At 41.5% G+C, this 20,497-nt stretch overlaps 1 pseudogene; it reads left to right on the top strand.

Annotated features, from left to right (window-relative positions):
- The first annotated feature begins 4,185 nt into the window (after window positions 1-4,185).
- On the top strand, window positions 4,186-6,084 carry LOC148117287 (E3 ubiquitin-protein ligase RLIM pseudogene; annotated as a pseudogene).
- Window positions 6,085-20,497: the final 14,413 nt, after the last annotated feature.

Genomic DNA, 20,497 nt, shown 5'->3' on the forward strand with positions numbered 1-20,497 from the left:
GAACATTTTCCCTACCTTTATCAGCCATAGTTGCCTTTCTTCTTCTAAGAATGATTTGTTTAGTTCATTGGTCAATGTATTGATTGGATTATTTGGATATTGGTATTTGAATTTGTTCTATATTATGTATATTAATTCAGTGTCTGGTATAGAGCTAGCAAGAAATTCCTTCCTTCTGTATACGGCCTCTCCGCTCTGCTGCCTATTCCCTTTGCTGTGCAGCTCTACAGTTTTATAAAACCCAATCTGTCAGTTCAGCCTCCTGAGCCCCTGGAGCTCTTGTCAGAAAGGCCTTTCCACGCCCTGCCTCTTTCTTGATGTGTTCTACCCATTTCAGGCCAGCAGTTTCAAATTTGAAAGCCTTCCATTATGGTCATTGCAGCAGACCAAATTGACTTCTGTACAAGGTGAGAGATAGTGACTTAGATTAATTCTTCATCAGGAGAACATACAGTTTTCTCAGCACCATTTGTTGAAAAAGTGGTGTTTTCTGTGGTGAGAGCTTTTGTCACCTTTGTCAACAATTAGGTCAAATGACCTTCCTCAATTCCAGGACTTGGGAGATAGTGGCAGGAGGATCAGTAGTTCAAGGTAAGACCATCCTGAGCTGCAAGGGATCCTGTCTCAGACACACACGCAAACCTGTACCAGTATGGATTTACTCTGAGTCTCTTTTCTATTGCTTTGTCTTTGTCTCTGTTTTGGTGCTGGTAGCATGCTGGTTTTGTCCCTATGGTTATGCAGTGTAACAAATCGGGCATTGCCATGCTTAGGATAGCTTTGGTCACATGTGATGTTTTGTGTATCCTTGTGAATTTTGTAAGTTCTTTAGCAATTCTGTGAAGAATAGCATTTTAACTTTGATAGGGATTGCACTGAATCTGCCAATTGCTTTTGGTAAGATCAGCATTTCACAATAGTAATTTTTCTAATTCATATCAGAAAGTCATTTTTCAAATTGATTCTTTGGTGTTTTAAATCTTTTATTATTTATTAAAATTTATTTTATGTGCTTTGGTTCAAGGTGTCAAATCCTCTGGGACTGGACAGATGTGAGGTGCCATGTGGATGATGTGAATTAAAGTCAGACCCTCTGGACGAGCAGTCAGTACTCTTAAGTGCCAAGCCATCTCTGCAGGCCTGATGTTTTACATATTTAATTGTAGGGCTAGAGAGATGGCTTAGTAGTTAATGGCATATTCCAGTAAGTCTGAAAAGCTCCTCTCTATTCCTGGGAGCTACTTGGTGGAAGTTGTCCTCACACCTCCACACACCCACAGTGGCAAGTGAATGTGTACACATACACATAAGAAAGAACTGAATATGTACACATACACAAAGAAAAAAGTGTAAAATATAATAAAGTTTTTATTAAATGTGCCTCTTTTTTAGTTTTGAAGACAGGGTTTTTCTGTGTAGCTATGGAGTCTATCCTGGAACTCGTTCTTTAGACCAGGCTGGCCTCAAACTCAAAGATATCTTCCTGTTACTCCCTCTCCAGTGTTGGGAATAATGGCATGTACCACCACCGCCCAGCTGCATTATACTTGCAGGTGCCTTTAACAAACCTTTAGCTTAAAAATTGGGTTTATTCCAAGGCAGTTAATTTTTAGACTTATTTTCTTTGTCTAATTCTGTATAATTATGTGTGTTTGTATGTGAGTCCCCTCAACGGCCAGAAGATAGCACTGGATCTCAGGGAGCTGGAGTTGGAAGAAGTTGTAAGCTGCCCAAACTCTAGTACTCTGGAAGAGTAACATGGTCTCTTATCAGTGGACCATCTCTCTAGTCCAGTACCCTAGGTGTTTTTATTTTTGAAATTGCTAAAGAACTTGTTTTATTACTCTATCAGTAAGCTCAGTATTTATATAGAGAAAACAACCTTATTCTGTAGGTTTATTTGGTATTCTGCTACTGTGCCAAAATGCTTATGAGATCTAAGACTCCTTTGGATCTTTCAAGTACAGTATCTGAGAGGTAAGTTGACTACTTCTGTTTTCTTTTGGCTTCTGTCTCTTGTCTTATTGCTTTGACTAAGATTTCAGCACTGCATTGAGTAAGAGTGAAGAAAGTGGACATTTTACCTTCTTATTAGAAATGAAATGCTTTCCATTTCCTCCCATTTAGAATAATGCTGGTGACAAGGTTGTTGTACATGGTCTTCATTATGTTTCTGTGGTTGATTTTTATTGTCACCATAGCTGGATTTGGGCCTGTCGAGTAGGACATTTCTAGAGAGACAACTCTCAGGGAATACACCCCGGAAATGTGTGCTGCACTGGTCAATGGGCTGGGCTCCCAGAGGAGAGGATAAAAGGAAAAAGCAAACTGAGCAGAGCATCATCACTCCCTGCCTTGCCACCACTGGCACAGTGTAAAGAGCTGTCTCAACAGCCTGCCACAAGAGCTGGAGCCACTGTCACTACCATGCTATCCCAATATGACAGGCTGTGTCCGTTCCAAAGCCTGACTCAAAATATTCCCCTGTCTTCTAAAGATACTTTGATCTGGTATTTTGTCAGGATAATGAGAAAAGAAATAAATCCAGAACCGTGGTACCAGGGTTGGAATCATTAATGTTATAAATATGACCTTGCAGGCCATAGGCCTTTGGACTTACACACGGAGGAATGTAGAAGAGTTCCGAGTTGCAGGCTAGAGAAGTCCTTGAACACTGTACTTAAAGCTTAATGGGTGGGACATGGGAAAAACAAAATGCCAACAGAAACATAGACAGTGAAGTCTGTGCTCATGAGGTTCCAAGGGGGAACAAGGACTCTACTGGGAACTAGGTTAGATGCCATTTGTCTTATATCCTCTCAGAGAATCTGGCTGCATTCTGTCTATATCGTGAGGAGCTGAAGGGTCCTGAAATCAGAAGTGATGGACTAAGTCTGGCATAGAAAAACTCAGCACATCACACCAATTCCTCTAGTTAACAAATTTTTAAATCACATTTGTGTGTGATTTCTTTCTGGGTCTCCCAACGCTGGAGTCGGCTAGCAGCAAAGATTGGTGTGTTTAAATAGAGTTCTCTTTCCTTGCCTCCCATTTATGTCGCTGCTGATCCTGGACTAGCCAAGGGTCAGGCCTTCAACATGTGCATCTTCTTTGGGAGCATCTCTTCTTTGTATAGCAACAGCATCTACCACACACACTTTGCTTTTCCAAGCCTTATGGCTAAGCAGGTGCTCCCATGTTCCACCTTCTCCAGAGATTATTTTCTGGGCTCTGCCTACTTACCACGTTGATGAGAGGCCCCTGAACACTTTGAAGAGTGGGGAAGGGGAGCAACAGAGGACTGAGATCTGAGCAGGAGACTCAGCCTCTGTGTTTTCATATAACACCCCTCAGTGAATGCACTGTGGGAGGAAGGGGGTTGTGGAAATGAAGCGCTCCAACAGGTCTGAGTTTTCATTTTCCATCCTGCTGGTAGTGAAATGCATGGCCTGCAGGCCCCTCTAGAAGTCAAACTTCCTGCTGACCTCGGGAGACACTAACAGTTCTTTATATGGAGGGCTGGGCTAAAACCACCCTTTTCCTTACCACCCTAATCAGATGCCAACCTGAATGAATCAGCAAGTCCATATCTGCTTTCCCATTCTCTGTAATAGTCCCTACAGCTATCTCCCACTCGAGGGCTGTAGCCGGGTGTCTTCAGGCTCCATGACTTAATCCTTGTTCTCATGACACCAGAGTAGAGAAGGTCAACTCTTGGTTCATTCTCATGATGGCACCTAACAACTGTGGGAATGGCACAATGAACTTCCTGTGTGATGCCAGCCTATCACTAAGCAGTCACTGTCTCACTAAATTCCCCAGCATGATGCCAGCCTTGCAAGAAGAGTGGGTGTGTCCTTCGAATAGTACTACCAGTCGCTCTTCTCCAGGCCCACCTGGTACGCTTTGGCTGAATCATCTGCTTTCTAAGTAGGACTTCTTGAGTCACGTGGAGTAGCTGAGAAAGGGGACCTGAACTACATTCAATAGGTAATTTGGGGTGACATTAAGAAAATTTACCTTGAGTCGATTTCTGTTACCTCTAGGTAACAATGGAAGATAATGGCTGCTTGTGCTACACGTCAGAATGGGCGGAGCTCCTGGGCTAGAGGCGGGTCTCTCCCAGCCATTCGGAGGCGGGCTAGGGAGCAGGAGGCAGCCAAGCGGCAGAGCTCAGGCGTCCACAGCAGCAGCTGAGGACTCATAGCCCAGCCAGTCCCGTCCTGGCCAAACCACCGAAGCCTAGTGAAGAAAAGCGAAAGTCCAGTTTATTGGATTGCAGTACTATGTCATAACAGACAGAAATCCTCCACTTGTTCATCAAGATGGAAAACTCAGATTCTAGTGATAAAAGAAATGACCAATCTGCAGCACATCGCAGAAGGCAAATGATTCGATTGAATCGGAAAGAAGCTTTCTATCGATTTGTAAATAATCTGAGCGGAGAAGACTATCGACTTATGAGAGACAACAATTTGCTAGGCACCCCCGGTCAAAGTACTGAGGAGGAGTTGCTCAGAAGACTACAGCAAATCAAAGAGGGGCCGCCCCCGCCACAGAGCTCAGATGAAAATAGACCTGGAGACTCTTCAGATGACGTGTCCAATGGTGACTCCATAATTGATTGTCCTAACTCTGTCCGACAGACTGGCAATACAACAGGAAGTGGTCAGAGAGGAAATCAGTCCTGGAGGGCAGTGGGCCACACTAATCCACACAGTGGTGATCTCAGATTCAGTTTAGAGACACGTGTGAACCGTAATAATGGAAGACAAACCCCAGAGAACGGAAATGAACCGTCTGCTACAAATCTTAGTGCAGAAAACATGGACAGCAGCAGCCAAAGGCCAATGGAAAATTCAGCATCTGAGACATCATCTGCCAGACCACCTAGGTCAGAACGCAGTTCTGCTGAAGCATTAACAGAAGTGCCATCCACCAGAGGTCGGAGCAGGGCAAGAAACCACAAACCAGAACACGGGAGAAGACCCAGAGCCCGAGCTGAAAGAAGTAGGTCTCTTCTGCACACAGCAAATGAAATTCCACGAAGATCTCATCGTAGTGTCTCATCTCATACTTTTGTGCACCCTTTGGTAAATGAGATCGAGGGAAGTTCTAGAACCTCTCGCCATGGGACTCTGAGACAGCAGATAACTGGACCTGAGTTGCTAGGTAGAGATCTTTTGGCGGCTTCTGGGTCAAGAAATTCTGCCGCTCAAGGATCAAGTTCTTCAGACATGGGTACCAATGGTGGAGCGGCAGGATCTGATCAAAGACCTCCAACCACAGACCTTCAAGTCAGAAGAGTTCTGCAGGGAGAATACCACCAGAGAGATAGCGTAGCTAGCAGAACTCGGTCAAGGTCCCAGGCCCCAAACACCATGGTCCTTTATGATAGTGGTCGTGGAGGTTTTATACGCACCTTAACATTTTTTGAACCTGCAGATGAGAGAACCTATGTGAATACTAACAGGTTTTCCACTCTTACACTCTTCGATACTGGATCAAGGGAAACTGCACCTGTTCCTTTTCAAACCCCATCAAGGCAGAGAACGACAGGTTTTGGTGAGTTTCCACCGAGTGGAAGAGGGCGCTCTGGTCGGAACAGCTCTGCTGCTGGCTCCAGCTCCAACCCCGGCTTCAGTTCCAATCGTGAAAGTTCAGAAAGAAGCCCAGGGGTGTATGAAACCCTACTTTACCCTTTTAATGACAACCACCAAACTAGAGGACTCACCAAAGAACAGATTGCTAACTTAGCAATGAGAAGTTTTGGTGAAAATGACGCACTGAAGACATGTACTATTTGCATTACGGAATATATGGTAGGCAACAAAATTCGTAAGCTACCTTGCTCCCATGAGTACCACGCCCACTGCATCGACCGCTGGTTATCAGAAAATACCACCTGTCCCATTTGTCGCAGGGCCGTCTTATCTTCTGGGAACAGAGAAAGGGTTGTGTAATGAAAACAGAACTCTCGAAGCTGTGTAGCTGGAATAGTGACGGGCAAAGAGAAATCGTTTGCTTTGTGTCCATGTTTTTGAGTGGTGCTTAAATATAAAGTCACAACCTGAATCGACTCATTGCTTTCTGAGGGAATCGTGTCTTTTCTCTAGTTTCTCTTTCAGGATAGAAAGAATATTTCAGAGGCGACGTTTTCCACCTTCAGTGTTTGATTTCAGTACCTAACCTGTACTAACCTGTTGCTGATAATTTACCCATGTACACTTGTCATTTTCCCTTCGTTACCATAAGGTCTGCCTTAGCAGGGGCTCCTTTATCATGTTAACCTCTTATTAAGTTTCCCAGGCCATAAGAGGGGTATGAAGAAAATTCCCACTCAAGACTAAGTCCCATTATGTGTTTAGTAAGTGATTAATTAAAGCTATACCGTTCCCAGTTATTGACGCAAATTCAGTCACATTCTGAATATAGTTTGTTCACCTCCCAGATTAGGGGATGATGGACATACCAGTGTAAATAACACTAAACAGGTAGCATCTTCTAAGTGTATTAACTGTCCTAAGCCCATGACTCCGGCACACAATAGAGTGAACTTAGAGTTTCATTGAGATATTTATCTTGAGGAAATATTAAAAAGTCTGCACTTGTTTGAGTGAAGAAAATTACATTAGTTTGTTTATAAAGGTAAAGTTATTTTGTAGAGGCTCAGTATTTTCCCAATGCACTGTTGTATTAACGCACTCAAAATTGTAATGTACCAAACTTAGCAATGAGAACTGCTTTTATGAGCCGCCCTAGTAAAACAAACACACCAAAGTACGCAGCTGATTTTGTAAGTGTGTGGCTGTCAAGTGCAGAACATATCTATATTTAATGTATTTGTGAACAGCTACTGTGACATGGAAAGAAAGGACCTTGTAGAATCAAACTGCGCTAAAACCCAATGGAAATCATGGATTTTAACTTGGATTTAGGCAGGAAGTGATAGAGGGTAAGTGCACTGTTCTGGAGAATGGAACATTTTCATGATGACAGTGATATAGGCATGAACTGGTTTCCTACAGTGACAGCCACAGCAGCTTGACCCAGTATTCGAATTGAATAGATGAAGCAGAAGATCAACAAATTTGGCAGAGCTGTCTTTGGTTTAAAAAAACAAACCTCTACCACCTAGCACAAGTTCAATTGATGTTTTTACAATATGCTCCGCAAAAACAGACCGTGGAGTAAAGAGACTAAAACCAAATTCAAAGAAGGGATTTCAGTTGGGACAGATGGGTGTGCTTTTGGAAAAGTCTCGGATTTGTTTGGTTTCGAGATTTATCAGGTAAGGTACTAGTGAACACGTGTCAATATTTTATTGCTGTATCTAGCAGATCCAACATGCCGCATTAAAAAGACCTATTTATAAATTAAGATATTATTTTTTATTGAAAGTGAGGCATGTTGGGTTATTTGAAATTCAAATTCTAGTTGTCTTGTCCATATTTGAAGATGAGATGGCTGAATCACATCTATGGACACGCACTTTATAGTTGTTTTTAGTGGTTAGACTAGATTGTGATAACTCCAGTGGTCTTGCCTGAGTTTTCTTTTGAGACTTATTGAGGTTTGATTAGCCTTGCTGGTTCCCTGGACAAAGCTGCCAGGCCAGAAGAGAAGCTGGATTGAACAGGCACATCCCTGGCCTTTCACCAAATGATTTAACTACCCAGATTAGCCCAGGAATCTAGAAACTGCTTTACCCAAATCTGCTTACCCTCACTGATACCACCTAAGCAGTAGATTATTTCAAAGTTCATTCTTTCATGTTTTCCTCTGGCTTTCAATCTGACCTAAGTGTCAAGCAAATGAAATTGTAAAAATGGTAGTTGTTTACAAAGGATATGGACTGCTCTTGCAAGGAAATAATCTCCAAACAAAGCTTCACCTATTTTTTTTAATATAAGCAGATTTCACTACTTATGGCTCTTATGTAATAGATTTTTATTTATTTATTTATTTATTTATTTATTATTTATCCTCTGTTTGTAGGAGGGCCACTGATTTTTTGGAGTTGATCTTGTATCCTGCCATGTTACTAAATGTGTTTATCAGCTGTAGGAGTTCTTTGGTAGAGTTTTTGGGGTCACTTATGTATACCATCATATGGTCAGCAAATAACGAAAGTTTAACTTCATCCTTTCCAATTTGAATCCACTTGATCCCCTTATGTTGTCTTATTGCTATTGCTAGAACTTCAAGCACTATATTGAAGAGGTATGGAGAGAGTAGACAGCCTTGTCGTGTTCCTGATTTTAGTGGAAAGGCTTTGAGTTTCTCTGCATTCAATTTGATGTTAGCTGTCGGCTTGCTGTATTTTGCTTTTATTATATTTAGGTATGATCCTTGTATCCCCAGTCTCTCCAACACCTTTATCATAAATATGTGTTGAATTTTGTCAAATGCTTTTTCAGCATCCAATGAAATGATCATATGGTTTTTTCTTTCAGTTTATTTATATGATGGATTACATTGATAGATTTGCATATGTTGAACCAGCACTGCATCTCTGGGATGAAGCCTACTTGATCATAATGGATAATTTTTCTAATGTGTTCTTGGATTTGGTTTGCCAGTATTTTATTGAGAATTTTCGCATCGATGTTCATGAGTGAGATTGGCCTGCAATTCTCTTTCTTGGTTGTGTCTTTGTGTGGTTTGGGTATCAGGGTAACTGTACCTTCATAAAAGGAGTTTGGCAATGACTCTTCTGTTTCTATATTGAGGAATACATTAAGGAGTATAGGTATTAGCTCTTCCTGGAAGTTCTGGTAGAATTCTGCATTGAAACCATCTGGTCCTGGGCTTTTTTTGGTAGGGAGATTTTTGATAACAGCTTCTAATTCTTCGCGACTAACGGGTCTATTTAGATTGTTCACCTGTTCTTGGTTCAACTTTGGTATATGGTACTTATCAAAAAAAATGTCCATTTCTTTTACATTTTCCAACTTTGTGGCATATAAACTTTGGTAGTAAGATCTGATGATTCTCTGAATTTCCTCTGTGTCCGTGGTTATGTCCCCCTTTTCATTTCTGATCTTATTAATTTGCAAGTTCTCTCTCTGCCGTTTGATTAGTTTGGATAGGGGTTTGTCGATCTTGTTGATTTCCTCCAAGAACTAGCTTTTTGTTTCATTGATTCTTTGGATTGTTTTCTGTGTTTCTATTTTGTTGTTTTCAGCCCTCAGTTTGATTATTTCCAGTCTTCTATTCCTCCTGGGTGAATCAGCTTCTTTTTTTTCTAGAGGTTTCAAGTGTGCTGTTAAGTCTCCAATGTGTGCTTTCTCCGTTTTCTTTAATTGGGCACTTAGTGCTATGAACTTTCCTCTTAGCACTGCTTTCATAGTGTCCCATAGGTTTGAGTATGTTGTGTCTTTATTTTCATTAAATTCAAGGAAGACTTTAATTTCTTTCTTTATTTCTTCCTTGACCCAGGGGTGATTTAGTAGTTGACTGTTCAACTTCCATGAGTTTGTTGGCTTCCTGGGGGTAGCATTGTTGTTGAATTCTAACTTTAATCCATGGTGATCTGACAAGACACAGGTGGTTACTAATATTTTTTTGTATCTGTGGAAGTTTGCTTTGTTACCAAGTATGTGGTCAATTTTTGAGAAGGTTCCATGGGCAGCAGAGAAGAAGGTATATTCTATCTTATTTGGGTGGAATGTTCTATAGATATCTGTTAAGTCCATTTGATTCATTACCTCCAATAATTCTCTTACTTCTCTGTTGGGTTTCTGTCTGATTGATCTGTCCATTGGTGAGAGACGTGTGTTGAAGTCTCCTACTATAAGTGTGTGTAGATTGATGACTGCCTTGAGTTCTAGAAGTGTTTCTTTTACATACGTGGGTGCCTTTATATTAGGGGCATAGATATTCAGGACTGAGACTTCCTCCTGATGAATTGTTCCTGTTATGAGTATGAAATGTCCATCTCTATCTCTTCTGATATATTTTAGTTTGAAGTCAATTTTGTTAGATATTAGAATGGCCACATCTGCTTGTTTCTCAGGTCCGTTTGCTTGGAAAACCTTTTCCCAGCCCTTTACTCTGAGTAGACGTCGGTCTTTGTGGTTGAGGTGTGTTTCTTGTAAACAGCAGAATGTTGGATCCTGTTTTCGTATCCAGTCTCTAAGTCTGTGCCTTTTTATAGGTGAATTGAGTACATTGATATTAAGTGATATTAATGACCAGTGGTTGTTGACTCCAGTTATTTGGGGGGGGGTAGTGGAGTGTATGTTTTTCCCTTCTTTGAGTTCTGCTTGTGAAGGGTCGCAAGATGTCTGAGTTATTGTAGGCGGTGTTAGGAATGTTGGATTCCTTGGGTTGTGATTTGCCTTCTAATACTTTCTGTAAGGCTGGATTTGTAGCTACGTATCGTTTAAATTTGTTTTTATCCTGGAATATTTTGTTTTCTCCATTGATAGTGAACAATAGCTTGGCTGGGTAAAGTAGTCTGGGCTTGCATCCATGGTCTCTTAGTTTCTGCAGTACCTCTATCCAGGACCTTCTGTCTTTCATGGTTTTTTTTTTGATCCAGCCTATTCTATGTTCTGTATGCTTCTTGCACCTTCATGGGGATATTGTTCTTTAGGTTGGGGAAGTTTTCTTCTATAATTTTGTTGAATATATTTTCTGGACCTTTTATCTGCAATTCTTCTCCTTCTTCTACCGCTATTATTCTTAGATTTGGTTTTTTTATTGTGTCCCACATTTCCTGAATATTTTGTGATGAGAATTTGTTGGATTTGCTGTTTTCTTTGGTCAGATCGTTTAATTTCTCGATGGTGTCCTCAGAGTCTGAGATTTTTTTATTCTATCTCTTGTATTCTGTTGGTTATGCTTGTTTCTGAAGTCTCTGTTCATTTACCTGGATTTTCCATAGCCAGATGGCCCTCGGCTTGTGATTTCTTCGTTGACTCCATTTCAGTTTTCAAATCTTGAACTGTTTCCATTACCTGTTTGATTGTTTTTTCTTGGTTTCCCAGAATTTCATTTACAGATTTACTCATTTCTTCAAACCTTTTGGTATATTTTCTTCCATTTCTTTACTCATTTCCTCAATCTTTTTGTTATACTTATCTTCCATTTCTTTACGGCAGATTTTCACCTCCTGTTTAAGTTCCTGTATTATTTTCATAAAGATCCGCTTAGAGTCAATTTCTTCTATTTCTTCTGGAGTAGGGTGTTCAATTCTTCTAGTTTCGTGATACCTGGATTCTGGAGATGCCATGTTGCCTTTCAGGTTGTTGGAGAAATTCTTGCACTGGCGCCTGCCCATCTCCTCCTCTCTGGATGAAAGTCCTCAGCACTCTCTGGATAGAACTCCTCAGCACTCTCTGGAAAGAACTCCTCAGCACTGCAGCAGGGATAGCTGGTATTTCCAGGACCCAGGAGATAAAAGGGCGGCAGCAGTGGGGGCAGAGAGGGGTCCCGTGGAACACCTAAGACCTTGCCACAGAAGCTTTGGGGGGAGGGGCTGTGCTCTCTTCTGGGACAGGAGGTCCAGGCGAGCACCCACACACCTCTCTGGATAGAACTTCTCAGTACTGCAGCAGGGCTAGCTGTTGTTTCCAGGACCAAGGAGACAAAAGGGCGGCAGCAGTGGGGTCAGGGAGGGGTCCCATGGAACACTGAAGACCCTGCCACAGAAGCTGAGGGAGGAGGGGCTGTGCTCTCTTTTGGGACAGAGTGCCCAGGGGAGCACCCACTCACCTCTCTGGATAGAACTTCTCAGCACTGCAGCAGGGCTAGCTGTTGTTTCCAGGACCCAGGAGACAAAACGGCGGCAGCAGTGGGAGCAGGGAGGGGTCTCATGGAACACCGAAGACCCTGCCACAGAAGCTGAGGGAGGAGGGGCTGTGGTCTCTTCTGGGACAGAGAGGCCAGGCAAGCACCCACTCACCTTTCTGGATAGAACTTCTCAGCACTGCAGCAGGAATAGCTGGTGTTTCCAGGACCCAGGAGACAAAAGGGCTGCAGCAGTGGGGGCAGGGAGGGGTCCCGTGGAACACCGAAGACCCTGCCCCAGAAGCTGAGGGGGGAGGGGTTGTGCTCTCTTCTGGGACAGAGCGCCCAGGCAAGCACCCACTCACCTCTCTGGATAGAACTTCTCAGCACTGCAACAGGGCTAGATGGTGTTTCCAGGACCCAGGAGACAAAAAAGCGGCAGCAGTGGGGGCAAGGAGGGGTCCCATGGAACCCCGAAGACCCTGTCCAGAAGATGAGGGGGGAGGGGTTGGGCTCTCTTCTGGGACAGAGAGCCCAGGCAAGCACCCACTCACCTCTCTGGATAGAACTTCTCAGCACTGCAGCAGGGATAGTTGGTGTTTCCAGGACCCAGGAGAACTCCCTGTATGTTCTTATTTATTTATTTAGTAAAAATTTCCACCTCCTCCTCACCTTCTAGTTCCCTCCCACTCCTTCCACTCCCACTACCCCTCCCTTTCCAGTCCTAAGAGCAGTCAGGGTTCCCTGCCCCATGGGAAGTCCAAGGTCCTCCCCTCTCCATTCAGTCTAGAAAAGTTTTTCCTGACTAACTTCCCTGTCACACTCTTACCAAAATTATGCAGGACATGGAAGCCATGCTTGCAGAGCACATAGGGTCTATGACGGTTCTGATTATTGCTCTCCAAAGTATTCTCTCTGTACCTTTGTAACAGGCAGAGAGAGCACATGTGAGGGTGTCTGCTTTTCCCCTTCAGTACTGTTCACTAAGTTTATGATCAATAACAGTGTTGTAATTGAGTTACCTAGCAAATGGTTCTTTTCAGAAACTGTTTTTAAATGTACATTGCTGTATCATGTTTCACTTGGCAAGGTCTGAGGAAAGAGTATTTCTCAGACATAGTTTTAGCAAATAAAAACAGCTGTGATCTCAAAGAAAAATAGAATATTTACCTTGATACTTAGATCCATTGTCAAAGGTAAAATCATTTGTTTCAGTGACTGAAGCTAAATAAGCTGTTTCCAGCAATGCCTGTATATGAGTGTTGAGAAAAACCAGGATTTATATCAAGAATTCCAGGAGGCCAAGCTGTTTCTGGCAAGTGGATACATCATGGAAAAACATTGTTCCTCTTTTCAGACAAAGAAAATAATACGTTGGACCTTTGCTGTATTACCTCAATCCTTTTTCCATTTCCCACTTTAAGACTCTGTACTGTGTTTCTCTCCATGTTCTCTCTGCATATTCAAAGGAACAAGTAGGCCGAGAGAATTCCTGGGGTAAAGTCATTACAGCTGCTGCTTCCTTCCGACCCTGACATTTCTCTTTCCAGGAAGGCATTCTCATGAGTGGTCCCCTGAGAATTCTTGAAGCCAGCTTGCTTCCACACCTTCCATTACCACAAACTATGCATGTACCAGAAAATTCATTTCTTTGAACTTTATGTCTTCATGTCTGTTCCTTATATCATCTTGGTCTGTTTCACTAACGTGGACATTTATATGTTAATCTGTTTAATCCAAAATTCATACCTCCAGAAAGCAGAATGAAGAAGAGTCTCGCATTGCAGTCTTGGTAAGGCTTGACCTTGCTTACTTTCTGGGATCAGACATGTTCAGAGTATGGCCATGGATTAAATGAGAAAATTTCTAAATGGCTATGCACTTTCCATTCCAAGACAAATATACACTATGATTTTCCTTTTCATCTGTTCAAAAGGCCTGTTATGCTTCTTTCTGCTACAGGGCTGCAAACTCATTGATGCTATCTCCGATCCATAACACAGTAGTATACGACATGTTCAAACAAGTCTAATTTGGCTACTGTTGTTATGTATTTTGGTTCACAGATTCCAATGTTGAATCAGAAGCTGACCTCAAATTTGCAGCAGTCCTCCAGACTCAGTCTCTCATAAGCTGGAATTAAAGGTGTGGGCCGTTCCCTCTACCTCCCTGTTTTGGTTCATAAGGCTTAGCTCTGATTTTCCTGTTTGACTCACTACTGTCCTCCTCCTTATTCTCTCTCTGTGATCTTTGTATTACACACTTGGTGGTCTTAATCATTGTGACCTTGAAATCAAAGGAGAAAAGAGCAAAACCAGTGGGGTGCTTTTTACCTCTTATCAAATTTGCAATGGAGCTGGCTCCAGAGGGACACAGTGAAGAATAATACCTCAAATTGTGCCCTGTCCTTTTTATTTCCCTGCTGCATATTCCTCTGATTGCTGTGATTCTTTGTGTTAGACTCTGTGCCTTTTCTGTATGATAGGTGAGGTAACGGCGAATCAATCCCACACCAGTTATGTTTTAAGGCGTTATTTATTTTGGGGGGTAAAACTTACATACACCATAAACCATCAGGAAGGGAGCCTAGTCACTGGAGCAGGAGCCGAAAGCAGGAGCCGGGACCAAGTGCCAGAACCAAGAGGCCCAAGCTGAGATCTGTGGGTCTTTTAGAAAGAGAAATATATCACACCCCAGTGGGCTGGTATTTCAGCGGCTATTGGCTGAAGGAGCGGGAGGCCCTCCCGCAGCACCGTGGGCTCGTGATTCAGCGACTATTGGCTGAAGCAGTGGAAGATACTCCTGCAGCACCTCCCCCTTTTGTTTAAGTAAGAGAGTTCTAAGCCTACTACGAAATTATATGCAGTAAGTACAAACCTACACAATTACATACAATAAGTACAAATATCCTATTCTAACTAGCTAAAGTCTTGTATAATAAATAACTTGGTCAAGTCATGAGAGGAAAGTAGCTACATTTATCTAGTCTTCAATCCCATAGAAGATCAGAGAAGGGAAATAATGTTACCTGAGTAATTAGAAAGTGCAATCAAAGAACTTCCAAAACATGCAACAAATCACAGAGACAACTGGATACCTGGACAATCACCAAAGACCTGTTTGCAGCATTGAAGCAACCAACTTTGACTAAGGCCTAGAATAACTGACAGATTATTTTTAACAGGCAAGAGAGTTTTCAAAACAATCTTACTCTGTCTTGGCAAGATTTAACAGTTCTGGCTTATCCATTTCCGGATTTTATCCATTTCCGGATTTTAACAGGCAAGAGATTTTTCAAAACCGTCTTACCCTGTCTTGGCAAGATTTGACAGTTCTGTTTATCCATTTCCGGATACCGTGTATTTGTCAGTAGTTGAGGTATGGGCAGTTCCTTACCCAGAGGCCAGTTTTGTCAAGAAGACAAGCTCCAAGTGGAGTGTCTTTGGTGCTCAACGATCTCTCGGGAATAGGTCGGTGTTGCCAGGAGTGATTGTGTCTCACTACACAGAACTCTAAGATTAAATTAAATGCCATTTTCTACAGCTCTTCGAAGAGGTTGAAGACTATTTATATATAATCTGTATGTATCTAAAGAACCTAATTAGTCTAACCATGAATATGACAGACATAGATGACTATTGATCTACAATTCTTAACATGTATCTAACTTAAAGACTAACAGAATAAACAACTGTGCAATAAATGAGGACAATGACCTCCAAATGTAAACAATAAATATCAATACATAAACAATATATGAGTATCTTAATCAGAGGTAGAAATGTACACTGCAATATGGTATACATATATCAATACAATATATATCAATACATAAAAATGTTTTAAGCAGGTAGAAGCATGCATACATATAATATTCAATATATGCCGATGTAATTATCTATAAACAATAACTCACAAATACCATTATTATCTATCCAATTATCCCCCTTTTTTTCCAAAATATCCCTGAGCTTATAAAATTCCTTTCCCAACTCTCAACCATATACTAATTATAATCAATCCCTAAATATTGTTCCTAAACCTGAGGACAAACTTTGCTGAGAGAGGGGACATCGTCCTCAAGAATTACTTCCAGCTGTCATGGGGGTATGGTTCTTTTTGGAGGATCCTGTGAAACTAAAATGATGGTTAAATTTCAAGGTCAATGTCTTTTTTCAAAGTTTATTAAATTATAAAAGTTTCCATTTCCGCCCCCCTCCCAACACCCTCCCACTCCCCCCACTCTCTCTCCTCCTCCCTCTCCATCCCTAAGAGCAGTCAGGGTTTCCTGCTCTGTGGGTAGTTCAAGTTCCTCCCCCCTCCCTCCAGGTCCATGAAGGTGAGTATCCAAACAGACTGGATCCCAAAAAAATCCAGTATATGCAGAGGAAACAAGTCCCAGTGTCATTGTCAATGGCTTTTCAGAAAGACTCTTGGCCAGCCACATTCCGAGAATCTGGTTGGATCACGTGCTCGTTCAGTCCCAGTCCAACTGGCCTTGGTGAACTCTCATTAGATCAGTCCCCTTTTATCAGTGGGTAATCGCATCCCTCGCAATCCTGATTTTCTTTTTCATTTTCTTCCTACTTCTGCACCTCATTTGGACCTAGGGGGGCTCAGTTCGGTGCTCCAATGTGGGTCTCCGTCTGTATCGCCATCCATCATCGGAAGAAGGTTCCCTCTGGTCTTGCCTTCTTTGCTCACGTTCTCTTTCCTTCTGCTTCTCGTTTGGACCTAGGGAGTTAAGTCCAGTGTTCCAATGTGGGTCTCTGTCTCTATCTCCATCCATCGCCAGATGAAGGTTCTATGGTGATAAGCAAAATATTCATCAGTATGGTTATGGGCCAAGGCGGTTCAGGCACCCTCTCCTCTGTCCAGAGAACAATCCGGGGATCTCTCCTTGGACCTGGGATCCCATTTATAATCAAGTCTCTTATAAACCCTAAAATGACTCCCTTACTTGAGATATATTCTTCCCTGACCCATATAAATCCTTCCTCCCTCCCCCCATCCCAGTCCCCCGAGCTTTCACCATTCCTCCCCTACTCCCTTCTCTCTAACCCTCTCCCCTTCCAAAAACCCTCCCACCCCCACATGCACCCGAGGTTACCTGGGACTCTTGTATATTTCCAATCTCCAGGAGGATAACTACATGATTTTCTTCAGATTCACCTTCTTATTTAGCTTCTCTAGGATCACGAATAATAGGCTCAAAGACCTTTAATTATGGCTAGGATCCACTTATGAGTGAATACATACCATATTCCTCTTTTTGGGTCTGGCTTACCTTACTCAGTAAAGCATTTTCTATGTCCATCCATTTGCATGCAAAATTCAAGATGTCATTGTTTTTTACCGCTGAGTAAAACTCTAATGTGTATATGTTCCACACCTTCTTTAACCATTCTTCTATTGAGGGGCACCTAGGTTGTTTCCAGGTTCTGGCTATTACAAATAGTGCTGCTATGAACAGAGTTGAACAAATGCTTTTGTGGTATGATAGGGCATCTCTTGGGTATATTCCCAAGAGTGGAATTGCTGGGTCTTGAGGAAGGTTGACTCCCAGTTTCCTGAGAAACCGCCACACTGATTTCCACAGTGGCTGCAGAAGTTTGCATTCCCACCAACAATGAATGAGAGTTCCCCTCTTTCCACATCCTCTCCAGCATAGGCTATCATTGTTGTTTTTGACTTTAGCTAATCTGACCAGTGTAAAATGGTATCTCATAGTTGTTTTGATTTGCATTTCCCTGATCACTAAGGATGTTGAGCATGACCTTAAGAGTCTTTTGTCCAATCGAAGTTCTGCTGTTGAGAATTCTCTGTTCAGATCAGCACCCCATTTTTTAATTGGGTTAATTATAGTTTTAGTGTCTAGTTTCTTGAGTTCTTTGTATAATTTGGAGATCAGGCCTTTATCTGATGAGGGCTTGGTGAAGATCTTCTCCCAGTCAGAAGGTAGACTTTTTGTCTTACTGACGGTGTCCTTTGCTTTACAGAAGCTTCTCAGTTTCAGGAGGCCAATCTCACTCATGAACATTGACTCAAAAATTCTCAACAAAATCCTAGCAAACCGATTCCAAGAACACATTAGTAAAATTATCCATTATGATCAAGTAGGCTTCATTCCAGAGTTGCAGGGCTGGTTCAACATATGCAAATCCGTCAATGTAATCCATCATATAAATAAACTGAAAGAAAAAAAACATATGATCATCCCTTTAGATGCTGAAAAAGCATTTGACAAATCCAACATCATTTTATGATAAAGGTGTTGAAGAGATTGGGGATACAAGGATCATACCTAAATATAATAAATATAATAAAAGGTATTTACAGCAAGCCGACAGCTAACATCAAACTGAATGGAGAGAAACTCAAAGCCATTCCACTAAAATCAGGAACATGACAAGGCTGTCCACTCTCCCCATACCTCTTGAATATTGTGCTAGAAGTTCTAGCAATAGCAATACGACACCATAAGGGGATCAAGGGGATTCGAATTGGAAAGGAAGAAGTTAAATTCTCGTTATTTGCAGATGATATGATAGTATACATGAGCAAGCCCAAAAACTCTACCAAAGAACTCCTACAGTTGATAAACACCTTTAGTAATGTGGCAGGGTACAAGATCAACTCCAAAATATCAGTTGGCCTCCTATACACAAAGGATAAAGAAGCAGGGAGGGAAATTAGAGAAACTTCACCTTTCACAATAGCCACAAATAGCATAAAAAAACCTTGGGATAACTCTGACCAAGGAAGTGAAAGACCTATTTGACAAGAACTTTAAGTCTTTGAAGAAAGAAATAGAGGAGGATACCAGAAAATGGAAAGGTCTCCCTTGCTCTTGGATTGGGAGGATCAACATAATAAAAATGGCAGTTCTACCAAGAGCAATCTATAGATTCAATGCAATCCCCATCAAAATCCCATCAAACTTCTTCACAGACCTTGAGAGAATAATAATTAATTTTATATGGTAAAATAAAAAACCCAGAATAGCCAAAACAATCTTATATCATAAAGGAACTTCTGGAGGTATAACCATCCCTGACTTCAAACTCTATTACACAGCTACAGTATTGAAAACACCTTGGTACTGGCATAAGAACAGAGAAGTCGACCTATGAATAGAATAGAAGACCCAGATATTAACCACAAACCTATGAACACTTGATTTTCGACAAGGGGGCTAAAGGTATGCAATGGAAGAAGGAAAGCATCTTTAACAAATGGTGCTGGCATAACTGGATGTCAACCTGTAGACGAATGAAAGTAGATCCATATCTATCACCATGCACAAAAATCAAGTCCAAATGGATTAAAGACCTCAACATTAATCTGACCACTTTGAACCAGATAGAAGAGAAAGTGGGAAGTAGTCTACAAGACATAGGCACAGGAGACCACTTCCTAAGTAGAACCCCAGTAGCACAGACAATAAGAGAATCAATGAATAAATGGGACCGCTTGAAATTTTTTTTTATTTTTTCAAAGGTTTGTCCATGTAAAAGTCAGGATTCCTTTATATTTGGGAGTCTTCTTGTCACCTTTCTATGGCTTTCATATCTGAAGTATAGCCCTGATTAACTAAAAACAAATCCATTTTCCTCTTGGTAAAAATGTGTTGCAAAACAAGCTGTGGGCCATTTCCCGCCTCCCAGCTAACTTTACTCAAAATAATTGCATGGAAACTGTATTCATTTAAACATTGCTGGGCACATTAGTTCTAGCCTCTTCTTGGCTAACTCTCACATCTTTACTAACCCATATCTAATAATCTGTATGCCACAATGAGGTCGTGGCTCACCAGCATGCGTCTAGGCAGTGTCAGTCTCAGGAAGGGGAATCATGGCGTCTGCCTGACTCTGCTTTCTTTTTCCCAGAATTTTGTTCTGTCTATTCTGCCTGTCTAAGGTGTTGTCCTATTAAAAAGCCAAGGCAGTTTCTTTATTAACCAATGAAAGTAAAACATAGACAGATGACCCTTCCACATCAAAAATGTTCCATTTTAGGGGTGTTCATTTTCTATAGCTCAAAAACTGCTGCAGCACATTCTAAACATGAAGTTACTGACAACAGGTACCTCCCTGAACTCCCCAAACAAAATACTTGTTTGCAAAGTACTCAAGTCAGACGTAACCCAAGCAGGATGCTGGTTATGAGTGCAGATGTTGAAGCTCTTCAGAGACACTGTAAATCAATCTTTCCATTTCTAGCCTTCAGTAGAATGTACATGTTTGACATGCATGTGGATGCTTTCAAATAGCACTCCTATCTCTTGGGATCTGTAGGATGAATATAAGTAATTTTAGTGGGAGTTGCTTTTTCATTTTACCAAGTCCATGACTATAATATATTACTAGTGTTGCAGATGTTAAAGATAAGGTGGTTCATATAGGTATCAGGTGTACAATGAAGAATGAAAATCTTTTTCCTCACCAGTGTCCAAACACCTATTCTTGCAAAAGACTTTACATTTCATTTTGTATCTTTGCATTTTTCATTTATTACAGAAAGATTGTGTCTTTAAGGCTTACTTTGTACTTCATGCAGTAATGATGTTGGGAGATTACATTGTTCAAAGCATAGGGAGAAGTACTAAATCCTGATTTTCCTTGAATATTTCAAATGGTTTTTCTTAATCTGCTTTCTAATGTGAAGGTTTGCGGTGGTTTGTTTTATTTCATGCAGCTTACAATGTTGAGTTCTTTTTATTTTTCCATTCAAAAATTTACACTTGCTCCCCTCCTCCCAT

The sequence above is a fragment of the Myodes glareolus genome, chromosome X (assembly GCF_982192425.1).
Source record: "Myodes glareolus chromosome X, mMyoGla1.1, whole genome shotgun sequence".
Lineage (NCBI taxonomy): Eukaryota > Metazoa > Chordata > Mammalia > Rodentia > Cricetidae > Myodes > Myodes glareolus.